The 13,953-nt window shown below is 36.5% G+C and overlaps 1 protein-coding gene across 3 annotated transcripts in view; it reads left to right on the top strand.

Annotated features, from left to right (window-relative positions):
• The window catches only part of MRTFB (myocardin related transcription factor B), a 201,373-nt gene that overhangs the window by 51,924 nt on the left and 135,496 nt on the right, over positions 1-13,953 (top strand). The window contains exon 3 of one of the 3 annotated variants that reach the window (XM_024744478.1): positions 397-440. The exons of 1 other annotated variant lie outside the window; for it this stretch is intronic. The gene's annotated coding sequence lies outside the window, so the exon portion shown is untranslated. Of the gene's footprint in view, positions 1-396; positions 441-7,416; positions 7,490-13,953 lie in introns of those variants that run through there. One more of the 3 variants, XM_024744480.1, reaches the window with a different exon arrangement.

Raw genomic sequence — 13,953 nt, 5'->3', positions numbered from 1 at the left:
TGTTGAGCTCTTTTCTCTGCCATTCTAGAAGTCCCACCTACAGTTTCATTTTGAACATGTAAATTCCCAGACGATAAATTGCTAGTTCAAAGAGTTAGTGCATTTGTAATTTTAACAGATGTTGACAAATTTTTATCCGTAAAGGTTGTACCATTTTATATTCCTCTAATTTATGAGGTAAGGCCCAGTCTTGCCAATCTGTGTTATTAAACTTTCAGAATTTTGCCAATCTAAATAAACTTGGTTTCTCGTGGTAATTTTAACATTTCTTTCTTCGTGAGGAGGGTTGGGCATCTTGTCATATTTTAAAAGAACATTCCTTTTCTCTGAGCTTTATTCATATTCTTTGCTCATTTAAAAATCTCAATTATCGATCTTTTCGTTTTCTGTTTGTAGGAGCTTATTTCTGTGTATTGTAAGTTGCAAATACAGACTTCCTGGTAAGTCACTTTTCATCTTGTTTATGGTTTTATTGGCATGTAAAGTTTATATGAATATACATATAAATACATATGCATATATAATTTATCCATCTTTTTTTAATGGCTTCAGGAGTTGGAGTGATGGAAAGGTTTTCCCAACTCCAAGGCTATGGAGGACTTCCCATATTTTCTTCTATAACCTTTTTCGTCTCTTATTTTAACCTTTAAATCTCTGATTCATGAGCCATTTATCCTGCTGAGCTATGTTAGGTTTGGTTCAAACTTTTTTTTCCCCCAAATGGCTACTCAGTTATCCCAGTACCTTTCTTCAAAGAGTCCATGTTTTTAACTCTAATTTGCAATTCCAACTTTATTATATAATAAATTTCTATGTATATATGTATCTAATTTTTAGACATTCTCTTCTGTATCATTTGTCTTCCTGTCTCTCACTTCGTATACTAATATCATACTGTTTTAATCATTGAGGTATTGTAATATATTTTAATATATGCTAGGTCTAGTAGCACTCCTCTTTTTCATTGGTTTTCCAGACAACTTCTGCTTGTTTTGTTTTGTTTTTTTCTTTTCCATAAGGGCTTTAGAATTAACTTGTCTAGGTTCCCCACCCCACTTCCAAAGGAAAAATAATCTTTTTTGTATTTTTATTTCAATCATTTAAATTTTATAAGTTAAATTAGGCAGAACAGACATCTTTATGATGCTGAGTCTTCCTGTCCAGTAGTATAATACACGCTAGTTCTTCAAGTCTTCTTTGGAGTTCTTCAGTCATGTTTTAACATTTTCCTTATAAAGATTTTATACATTCCCAGTTACATTTATTTCTAGATATTTTATCTTTTTGTTGCTATCATTAATGGGGTTTTTTCTTCCACTACATCTTCTATAAACGGTTATTTGTGTAAAAGATCATAAGTGAGTGAAGCAATGGGCTGTATATAATAAGAGCTACTTTAATAGAGATCACTGTGAGGCCCTGACCTTGGATCAAAACAGACAAAAAATCAGTTCAACAGGAAGAGGATGAGGAGCATTGTGATTGGAGAAAACATTACAACAGTAGCTACTCGTGTGCTTACGTTTAACCTTTGTCATAATCCCATGAGTTGGGTACTATGACCCCAATTTATAAGTGAAGAATTAAGCTTTATTGAGGTTATACACTTTACTGAAGGTCATATAGCTTCTTAGTGATAGTGCTGAATTTTGTCTCCATATTTGTCTAATTCCAAAACCTTAACTCTTAACTGATATCCTGTACTATACCATTTCCTGTGGAAAAGGATTTTATTCAAAGTTTATACATATGAACTCACACCAGATTAATAAAAGCCTCGCTAGTGAGTGACATAGTCTTCCTGCATTTCTCAACAGTTCATGTATACCATCATTGGAGGACTGGATATAGTTCTGGGTCTCATAATTAAGAAAATGTAGATAAACTGTCTCTTAACTAATCCAGGCTAGTATGACCAGAACTGTGAAAAGTGAAACCATGATTTAAAATAAAATTGTCAAGTGATTTAATAAGCTCACAGAAGACTGAGAATCAACTATGATTTTCTTTAGTATTTCCAGTGTTGAAAAATTAATTGGACTTAGTCTTCATGATCCCAGGTGTAGACTCTGGGATTAAGGAGTACATGTTGCCTAGAGTCAATATTCCAGTTACTATTGTTGTGTAGCACATCACCCCAAAACTTAGTGGCTGAAACCCACAACAATTACGTTTTGTCTTCTATGACCTCTGTGGATCAGGGATTTGAGGAGGGTTCAGCTGGGCAGTTCTGGCTTGGTTTCTGTTTTGGTTGCAGTCAGACAGTGGCTGAAACTGCAACAGCAAGGGAAGGTGGCTGAAGTAGCTGGTGATTGGCTGGGCATCTCTGTGTGTCTCTTCACTTCAGCTTAGTCATGGGCTACTTTTGGTTTTCTCACCGTATAGCAGCCTCAGAGCAGTCAGATGGCTTATGTGGCATCTCAGCAGCTCCAAAGATGAATATTCCAAGAGACCTAGGCAGACCGATTATGACCTAATCTTGTAAGTCATGTAACATCCCTTACCCTGTAGCACAGACTAGCACAAATTCAAGCAGAGGCAGCTTAGTCCCCACCTTTTGATGAGAAGAATGCCGAAGTCACATTGTAAGAAGAATATGTAGGATTGAAGATAGTGTCATGTCTTTTTGAAACTACAACCTACTGCAGTGATGGTTTCGTTTCAGTGTGAGGAAGGGCATTGTGGTAGATTTCTCTGAGATGAAAAGGACTGCCTGTGGAGGAGTGAGACATTTTCATCATTGGGTATGTTCAGAAGGCGGCTAGGTGTGCACAGGGTATGGTGGTTCTGATATCTGAAGCGATTTTCGTCCTCTTATACTCTGGTGTTGTAGAAATGCTTCTGGGAACGTTTAAGCTTAACTAGTTTGAACATAATAAGTGCTTTTTGAAATTTATGAATACCACACATTGTAAGGATAATGTGGATACTGTGCATTAAGATGTATATTGTATCACTTTGTGAAAAGTTTGGAAATTTAAGAATATCTTTTCCAAAAAACTGAAATCAATAACCTAACTTGCCACCTTAACAAAACTAGAAGAGAAGAACAAACTAGACCCAAGGCAAGCAGAAGGAAGGAAATAATAAAGATTAGAGCAGAACTAAATAATAAAGAAAACAGAGAAAATCAGTGAAGCCAAAAGTAGGTTTTTGTTTTTGTTTTTGTTTTTGTGTTTTTGCGGTACGCGGGCCTCCCACTGTTGTGGCCTCTCCCGTTGCGGAGCACAGGCTCCGGACGCGCAGGCCCAGCGGCCATGGCCCACGGGCCCAGCTGCTGCGCGGCATGTGGGATTCTCCTGGACCGGGGCACAAACCCGTGTCCCCTGCATCGGCAGGCGGACCCCCAACCACTGCGCCATCAGGGAAGCCCCAAAAGTAGGTTTTTTGAATAGATTAAAAAAAGGGGACAAAGCTTTAGTTAGACTAAGAAAAAAAGAGAAAAGATTCAAATTACCAAAATCAGGAATGAAAGTGGGGACATTACTACTGATGTTATAGAAATAAAAAGAATTATAAGGGGATACTATGAACAGTTGCATGTCAACAAATTAGACAACCCAGATGAAATGGACCAATTTCTAGAAAGATGCAAACTACCAAAACTGACTCAAGAAGAATCAGAAAATCTGAAATAGACCTATAGCAAAGAAATTGAATTAGTAATCATACAACTTCCCAAAAAGAAAAGCCCAGAACCAGATGGCTCCACCAATTTAAAGAAGAATTAACTCCAGTTCTTTGTAAACTCCTCCAAAAAATGGAAGACAAGAAAACATTCAACTCATTCTTTGAGGCCAGTATTACGTTGATACCAAAACCAGTTAAAGACAGCACATGAAAAGAAAATTAGACTATATGCCTTCAAAGTATAATGTAAAAATCTTCAACAAAACACTAACAACCCAAATCCAGCAGCTTATAAAAAGGATTATATACCATGGCCAAGTGGGATTTATCACAAGAATGTAAAATTGATTTAACATCTAAAAATCGATTAATGTAATACACTATATAGCAGAATAAAGAGGCGGGAAACCCACAATTATCTCAATGAATACAGAAAAAGCATTTGACAAAATCCAACACCCTTTTGTGATAAAAACACCCAAAATATTAGGAATAAAAGAGAACTTTCCCAGCCTGATAAAGGGCATCTGTGAAACACCTACAGCTAGCATCATGCTAATGGTGAAAGACTGAAAGCTTTCCCACTTGGATTAGAAACAAGGAAGGATATCCACTCTTGCCACTTCTATTCAACATTGTACAGAATGTCTAGCCAGGGAAATAATGCAAGAAAAGAAATAAAAGTCGTCCAGATTAGAAAGGAAGTAAAACTATTTAAATGAAATGTCTAGAATAGGCAAATACATAGAGACAAGAAAGTAGGTGAGTGGTAGCAAGGGCTGGGGGTGGGTAGTCACTTCCTGGCTGGCAAGTGACTACTAATGGGGGTGGGATTTCTTTTAGATATGATGAAATGTTCTGGAATTAGATAGTGATGGTTGCATACCTTGTGACTGTACTAAAAACCACTGAATTCTACACATTAAAATGGTGAATTTTATGTTATGTGAATTATATCTCAATTAACAACAACAAAAAAACACTTATCCACAACTGTTGTTTCACAGCTGATTGAAATTGCTGTTTTGTGATGTATGCCAAAGTGCATTTAATGGAGAGAAGAATTCACAAGTATTTTGAAAGGACTGTGATACACTGAGAATAGATTATTTCGTATTTAACTAACGGCGTTAGAAACTTATGTATAATTGTACTATCTGCTAGAGTACTGTTATAAAACTCTGAATATTAACATTTATTTGGTATGTACTCTGAACTGTTGTCTCAGAGTACAATATTAACGCATTTTGCATGAAGTTAGACAGTAATAATATCTATGAAGTAATTTGTATTAACAGACTCCAGAAAACTTAAAAAGATCAAGTTTCCAATTTGAAGTGTCCTTGGCATCAACATCAATTTTAAAATGTTTTGGGGTGGAACCTGTCTTATCCATCCTAAACTTGGTTGGCTTGAGGGATGACCAGCCCTCTCCAACCCCTTTGTCCCAGGACACACTGAATGGGCGTGATGAGGAGGTGACACTGAAGTGTGGTGATGCATTTCTGCGCTCACTAACTAACCAAAAGTCAGCTGTGTTTATTCCTAAATATGTTTATGCCAGTAGTGGTAGTAATCATAATTACGCAGTTTAACTAAATATTATGTATGTAAACTGATGAACTATGAATGCAAAAATGTTAAGTGTCTGGGACCACAAAGCCATGTTACTTAATACTATTGAATTGGGTGTGGGCGAGAAACTAAATAAATTGGCTTCAGAACTGTAAAAATATAGACACACGCTGTGCTCAAAATCCTTTACATTTTTGTTCTACTTTAAAGAAATGGAAACTAGGAGTCATAGATAGTGGTGGTTTGTGCCAGAGAGCTGACATATCTGCAAAGAGATGGCCTTGACCCTGTGTTGGAATACTGGCAAACACATGGACATTTCTGCATTCTAACTTAAAATGTCTTAAGATTTATGTGTATCAGTTGTAATGGCTCCTCTATTAACTGAGTTTTTCAGTTTACCAACTTACTATCTGGCATGGTTGCCTCGGACAAGAGGGTTTCTCTTGGGATTAATTAGGAACCAAAGAACTAGATTATAAGTTAGGGGGACTTGTACAGAGGGGGACTCATAGTCCCAGCTCTGCTACTTAACTAGTCAAGATAGCTTGGACAAGTAAATTAAACTTCATCTTTCTTCATGTATTTTACAATACTTTGTTTAATATCTTTGTTTAAATTTAAATTCATATTTACTGATTTCTAATACCAAGAAGTGTAAAGAGCTAGAAAACAGCAAGAAGAGACTGCCCTTCTTTTAGTGGCCCTTTCTCTTCCCCTTTCTTTCTCTGTTTTTCTCTTTCCTTCTTCCCTTCCTCCTTTTCCCTTCTACCTCCTCTCCCTGCCTTAAAGAACTTAGAAATAGGAATACAGTATATTTTTTAATCTGTTAAGTAAACATTTGTTTAATCTGTTTATAAATATTTACTTCTTAGCATTTAGATCAAAGGCTAATTTATGGTTCAACAAAACTAGTTTGTTTTTAACCCAGTATTTGATAAATATGGAAATCATCTCAGCTTAAAAATCAATCCTCCAATCAGTGCTTATTCTCTGAGAATCACTCATTTTGAATAAACTTGGAAAATGCAGTTGTTCAAGCTAAAAAGACTTGGGTTTTGGGTGTTTTACTTGGGGAACAAATAAAATTTTCTAGTTCTTTGTGTCTTTTTAGATAGTAATTTAAAAGCCACATGTGTTTTAAACTTTTGCTAATTCAAATTTTTATTTATAGATGGATTACAATGAATATTTCAGAAACATTCTTTACGTAAATGTTAGTTACAGTACTTCAGAATGTCTCACTGTGAAGTGTTAGGTATGCGTTTTGCTCCATGTTATGTTTGTTTGAAACATGTCTGCAGTAAGCAAGTTAAAAAAAAAAAAATCATCACATTGGCATGTTTAGAGCTATAACAGCCACTTCAAGCACAGAAGAGCAGTTATATAACTTCTTCTGTGTAGTGTATTGTCCGTGTTCTGTATATTTATAGTACATTTCGGCTATGTATTTAATGGCTACACATAAAAATCCAACTGCTACAAATAAAAACGCTGCTTAGAAGTTGTTTATTTGAAAGAATTATAACCTGATGTCAAAAACGTGTCCTGTTTATGTGCAGTACGTCTACAATTTTAGATTTCATCTTTTTTCAATCTGGAGTTTAATTCCAGCTACACCTTGAGTGTTTGCTCGAGGAGAGTGTTTTCTTCATCTTACCGTCGTAACTGCCTGATGGACAGGGTCTTTACACGGAGGTGTGACTGAGCTGGCCGTGGGCCCCCAGTGTGTGTGTGAAGAGTCGCGCCCACGGAGCCTTCCACAGCCGCCTCTCCCCTCCGCACCACTTCCTCCTACCCCAGTAACATCTGTCCCTCCCAGTCATTTGCTCCAACTCATTTGAGCTTTGGCACATAAATGTATTATTTTAGAAGGACTACGGGCTCTGAAGTTGGAATCCTGGCTTTTGCACTAATCTCTCACTTTTGTTTAATCTTTCCAAGCCTTGGTTTTCTCACCTGTAAAATGAGAGTAATACCTGCCCACAGGGAGGTCATTAGGGCAAAGGTAAGGAAAGCATAGAGTAAAAAACTTAGTGCCAGACTGAGTACATAGAAATGTAGTAAATATTCTTGCCTTTTCTTCTTTTCATTTGTCATTTCCATTTTTTTGAATTAGGAAACCAGATCCCTGAGAGGTTAAGTGATTTGCTTCAAACCAAATAGCTGTCCCGTCAGCCACAGCCTTTCTCAGAGCTCCCTCTGAAGGGCCTGTAGTCTCTCACAGTGAACACTCATCTTCCCCACTGCTCATCCCTGCCTGCCAGCTTTTGCAGCTGCCCAGGTCAGCCACCTTCAATTCTTTATTCTCCTTTACCTTTCAACGGAGCCAGTCATTAAGCCTTGAAATGTTGTCTCTGAATTATTTTTTGCATTTATGCCCCTTTCTGCATTTCCACTATCTTAACTTAGTCTGTCAGCTTTTCAGCATGAGATTTTTAAAAATTTTGGCCAAAAAGTTCGTTCGGTTTCTTTTTCTGTTAAGCTGGCTCTAGTAGCGCTTAGTTGTCTTTAACTTCATTTGAAACAATTTTGTTAGATTGTATGTGACGGCTGTCATTATCAGCGTGCATTTAAAAAAAACTTATCAAAATTGGTTTTTGTGTAGCCATTTTAATATTGAAGATGGAAGAAAAACAACGGTTTCGGCATGTTATGCTTTATTATTTCAGGAAGGGTAAAAACGCAGCTGAAACGCAAAAAAAAGATTTGTGCAGTGTATGGAGAAGGTAACCGTGACTGATCGAACGCGTCAGAAGTGGTTTGCGGTGTTTTGTACTGGAGCTTTCTCGAGTAGACCAGTTGAAGTTGATAGTGATCAAATTGAGTCATTGAGAACGATCAATGTTATACCACGTGGGAGATAGCTGACATACTCAAAATACCCAAATCAAGCGTTGAAAATCATTTGCACCAGCTTGGTTACGTGAATCGCTTTGATGTTTGGGTTCCACGTAAGTTGAGCAAAAAAAACCTTTACTGTATTTCGGCATGCAATTCTCTGCTGAAACGTAATGAAAACGTTCCATTTTTAAAACAAATTGTGACGGGTGATGAAAAGTGGATACTGTACAATGATTTGGAACGGAAGAGATCGTGGGGCAAGCGAAATGAACCACCACCAACCACACCAAAGGCTGGTCTTCGTCCAAAGAAGGTGATGTAGTGTACAGTGGGGTTGGAAGGGAGCCCTCTATTATGAGCTCCTTCCGGAAAACCAAACGATTAATTCCAACAAGTACTGCTCCCACTTAGGCCAACTGAAAGCAGCACTCGACAAAAAGCGCCTGGAATTAGTCAACAGAAAACGCATAATCTTCCATCAAGATAATGTGAGACCGCATGTTTCTTTGATGACCAGGCAAAAACTGTTACAGCTAGGCTGGGAAGTTCTGATTCATCCGCCATATTCACCAGACACTGCACCTTCGGACTTCCATTTATTTCGGTCTTTACAAAATTCTCTTAATGGAAAAAAATTGCAATTCCCTGGAAGACTGTAAAAGGCACCTGGAACAGTTCTTTGCTCAAAAAGATAAAAAGTTTTGGGAAGATGGATTTACGAAGTTGCCTGAAAAATGGCCGAAGGTAGTGGAACAAAACAGTGAATACGTTGTTCAATAAAGTTCTTGGTGAAAGTGAAAAATGTGTCTTTTATTTTTACTTAAAAACCAAAGGAACTTTTTAGCCAACCCAATAACAGCTTGGACTAATCAGTAACCATATTTTATTTATTAACTTTTTTATTGAGGTATAGTTGGTTTACAATATTAGTTTCAGGTGTACAACATAGTGATTCAAAATATTTATAGATTGTACTCCATTTATAGTTATTATAAAATATTGGCTATATTCCCTATGCTGTACAATATATCCTTCTAATTTATTTTATACAGAGTAGTTTGTACCTTTTAATCCCCTACCCCTATCTTGTCCCTCCCCCTCTTCCTTCTCCCCGCTTGTAACCTGTATCTGTGAGTCTATTTCAGTTTTGTTGTATTCACTTGTTTTATTTTTTAGATTCCACATATAAGTGATAACATACAGCATTTGTCTTTCTCTGTCTGACTTATTTCACTAAACATAATACCCTCCAGGTCCATCCATGTTATTGGAAATGGCATTATTTCATTCTTTTTTGTGGCTGAGTAGTATTCCATTGTGTATATATACCACATCTTTATCCATTTGTCTGTTGATGGACCCTTAGGTTGCTTCCGTACCGTGGCTATTGTAAATAGTGCCGCTATGAACATTGGGGTGCATGTGTCTTTTCAAATAAGTGTTTTTGTTTTCTTCAGATATATACCCAGGAGTGGGATTGCTGGATCATATGGTAGCTCTGTTTTTAGTTTTTTGAGGAACCTCCATACTGTTTTCCATAGTGGCTGCACCAATTTACACTCCCACCAACAGTGTAGGAGGGTTCCCTTTTCTCCACATCCTTGCCAGCATTGGTTATTCAACATGAGATTTTTATCAGTAACATACCTCTGCCAGAATGATCTTTCTAAAATACAAATCTGATCATATCACTGTTTCTTAACACTTCTTCACAACTGTGCTTTAACTCACTGCACCAGCCTTGTCTTCTGCTTCTCCATGTTATGCTCTTCCTACACTGGCCCCATCAGATGTTTTGCTATTGGATGATAGCTGTTCATGCCACTGTACTTTTACTAATGAGAAAAACTTCTGTGTCTGCAAAGTCCTTTTCATCCTGGGAGACTTTCCTAACTTACCCAAATACAATTAGACATTTAATTCTTTTGGTTTCCACAGCACTTTGTACCTACTTATATTGTGTTGTTTTCACACTTGCTATAATAATTTGGTTCTGACCTCTCTTCTCACTCATTGGGCAAATGATTTGTCCTCTCTATTAAAATAAGGGGGTTCCACTAGGTCAATGATTCTCAGCACTGGCTACACATTAGAATCATTCTTTTCAAGTAACTGTATCAAAATCTATGGAGAGACTCTCCTTTACCCCTACCCATTAGGAATTTTTTTTTTTTAAGTTCTTCAAATGATTATCATATTGTGAGGAGGGTTGAGAAGCACCTACTAGGCATAGATTCTAAGATACCTTTCAGTTAAAATGTTCTGTTATTCTGTGAACTTCCATAGTCTTTGAACATATAAGTGCATTCAAGTAATCAAAACAGGAATTAAATTAGAAAAAAATAGGGGAACAAAAATACTTTTCATAATAATAATAGTTAATGAAAACAGTAGGTAGTAAAATAATATTTGTGTAGAAACGTGCTTTTAGAACTCTGATTTTCTGGTTCCATCCTAATTGTTACGACTGAATATGGGCAAATTGGATGAAGTGTTCCTTTTTGTGATTGTTTTTTTTCCCCCAGTTATAAAACTGGGAGGAGAATGTTACTTATACAAAAATGTAAATAGACTTGATCCTGAATTCTTGATACCATTAAGAAATTTTATTTAGAACACAATACAGAAACAGCTGTATAATATTTAGAAAATACCTTTGCATATACAGTTGACAGGAGTTTTGTTCTTATATTCATAAATAAATTTTGAGCTCTAACATTATATGTTTAACAGATTGCCCCCAGGAGCTTTGAAGGGAGAATTGATAGCATAAAATAATCAATTAAGGTTGATATCACTAATTTACCCAACCCAATGACAAAAAATTCTGTCTCTCAAAAGTGCGTTTGATATAAAATTTTCAATTTGTTTGATCATGGGACTTAATAGTAAATACTCTTCTAATGCAGAAATTACTTTTTGTGTGTGGTCAGCTTTGTCTTTGAAATTCTTGATCCAAGTTTTATCTTGTTTGAATGCAAATAAGTTTTTGCGGGCTGTTAGCCAGGTGTTTCCCTAATATTTGTAATTCAGGGGCGCTTTAAGGGCAGGGACGACAGTTTTGCTGTTGCTAAAACATTTTTTGTTTAGTGTATTTGGATATTCTGCCTGTCTGCATTTGGCTGATTATATATTAAACTTCTTATGTTTGATATTGATATTCTTTGAACTCCTTTATTTTTTAGCATTTCTTTTATGTAGCAATGATTATATACTACTTTACTTATTAATGTTTCACACGAATTAGTCATTACGAGCCGTAAGGTACAGTGGAAAGAGATTTGGCTTTGGACTTCACTTGGTTCAAATCAAACGTTAGCACTGATTTGGGAACTACCTTAGCCCAGCATCTTTTTAAACATAAGATCAGGGGCTTCCCTGGTGACGCAGTGGTTGAGAGTCCGTCTGCCGATGCAGGGGACACGGGTTCGTGCCCCAGTCCGGGAAGATCCCACATGCTGCGGAGCGGCTGGGCCCGTGAGCCATGGCCGCTGAGCCTGCGCATCCGGAGCCTGTGCTCCACAACGGGAGAGGCCACAGCAGTGAGAGGCCCGCGTACCACAAAAAAAAATAATATATATAAGTCAGTTATCTTGACTCCACTGAGAAAAAATGATACGAGTGAATCAATAGATGGACAAATGAAAGTGTGATGCCTCTTGTTTTTTCCTGTGTTATTTTCTCTGTCTCTGGTGTAGTATCTGACAATGAAGTGATTTGTTTTTTGAGAGCAGAAGCCATATCCCAGGTTGATCTTATACTAGTGTTGTGCTGTGCTTTGACCTAGCATTGGATAAATGTTGGATTAGTTTCATTTTGGAATGAAGTTATATTATTGGGACGTGTCAGATATTAACTCCATAGTCATTCATTCTGTCAGTTCTAGACAAATTAATATTTTATCACAGTTTGTATTATTAAAGCTGAATGATTGCTTTACTTTCATAACTAGATTATGACCCAATGAAAGAATTCATTCTAATGCCATTTCTTTAACATCTCAATTAGAGACTGTTGGACAGAAAGTGTTTCTTTATGTTTGATGTTGAATTGCAATTTCAAAACAAAATTATCAAGCATTTAAGTAGATATTAGATGACAGCTTGCAAATTTGGTAGTAGAATTTCAGAATAGAAAGACTGTATGTACTCCGTTAAAAATGTTCATGACGGCTTCCCTGGTGGCGCAGTGGTTGAGAGTCCGCCTGCCGATGCAGGGGACACGGGTTCGTGCCCCGGTCCGGGAAGATCCCACATGCTGTGGAGCGGGTAGGCCCGTGAGCTATGGCCACTGAGCCTGCGCGTCCGGAGCCTGTGCTCCGCAATGGGAGAGGCCACAACAGTGAGAGGCCTGCGTACTGCAAAAAAAAAAAAAAAAAAAAAAGTTCATGAATATTAAGTTAAAAAATTTGAACACTTTTTCTTTTGCTACATTTTGTAAAGATTTTCTTAGCTTATAATGTTCTTAATTTGGAGGGATGTGTGGGAGTTTGAGGTGAGCATAATGTCAAGGAATAATAGGTTGAAAAAAATTCTTCGATATGAAGTGCAGATAATAGTGCATGAAAATATTTTTAAATTGTATGTCTAAAGGATCTTCCAAATCATTAGCACTAATGTTCAGAGTTTGTACATCTTGCCATTAAAATGGCATTATGGTATTGTATCTTAGAATTAATTTGTTATTAACAGATTTTATTTTATATGAATAAATAATTTGAAATGAAAATTCATAATTTTGAAAAAATCTAGGAGTCATATTTTAATTTTTCATAGCAAAATAAGTCATTTTACATGCAAATTCACCTACCTAACACATCCTTTGAGGTCTACTTTGATTGATGTTAATGTAGTCATTCCAGCCTTGCTGGGCATCTTGTTGTGACCTGTCTTTTTCTATCTATTTACGTCTTCATATTTAAAGCATGTCACTTATAGACATACATTTTTAGACTTTGAAAAATCCATTCTGTCAGTCTTTTAATCATAATGTTTAGTCCATTTACATTTAATATCATTATTGATAAGGTTGGATTTAGGTCTACTATTTTACTATTTGCTTTTGTTTGTCCCATCTCTTTTTTGTTTCTCTGTTCCTTCTTTTTAAATTGAATGAGTATTTTTAGAATTCCTTTTTAATACCCCTGTTGGCTTTTTAGCTAAAACTATGTCTTTTTTTAAATGGTTGTTCTAGGAATTACAACGTACAACCTTAATTTCTCAGTCTACTTCAAGTTAAAATGGTACAACTTCCTTATAATGTATAGAAGTATTTATAAGAATGTAGTAATATGGTTACCCCTCCCCCATCCTTTATGCTATAACTGTCATATATATTACATCTACATACATTATAAACCCCATAACACGGTGCTGTAATTTTTACTTGGAATGGTAATGTTAAAGAAATCAAGAGGAAGAACTAGTCTTTGGTATTTATCTATATGTTTACCATTTCTGATGCTTTTTATTACTGAGACCCAAGTAATATGTGGCATTACTTTCCTTCAGCCTGAAGAAATTCTTTTAGCATTTCTTCTAGTGTGTGTCTGCTGGTGACAGTTTTGCCTTCATTATTAAAGGGTATCTTTGTTGGATATGGAATTCTGGATGGGCAGTTGTGGAGATTCTAGACTCTGTAAGTTTCCCTCTTAGAGTATTATTTTATTTTAGCAGGCAGTTAACTTTGCTGAACTCACCTTTGCAAACTCTGTCTTTCCAATGGTGAGCAGTAGCTGAGATCTTAGTTCAGTTATTTTTGCTTTAGTAAAAGGAGTTGGGAACCTGTCCTGCATGTGCATAGTTTAGGGGTCAGCCAGAGACTTGGGCAGAGTTTATACACAGAATTTAGAGTCTCCTCCTTTGTGGTTCTCTCCTTTCTGGGAACTATATAAAGAGTCAATAG

Source organism: Neophocaena asiaeorientalis, unplaced genomic scaffold (genome assembly GCF_003031525.2).
Source record: "Neophocaena asiaeorientalis asiaeorientalis breed wild unplaced genomic scaffold, Neophocaena_asiaeorientalis_V1.1 scaffold91, whole genome shotgun sequence".
In the NCBI taxonomy this organism is placed as follows: Eukaryota; Metazoa; Chordata; class Mammalia; order Artiodactyla; family Phocoenidae; genus Neophocaena; species Neophocaena asiaeorientalis.
The sequence above is the reverse complement of the archived record's forward strand: the minus strand, read 5'-3'. Positions and strand labels throughout refer to the sequence as shown.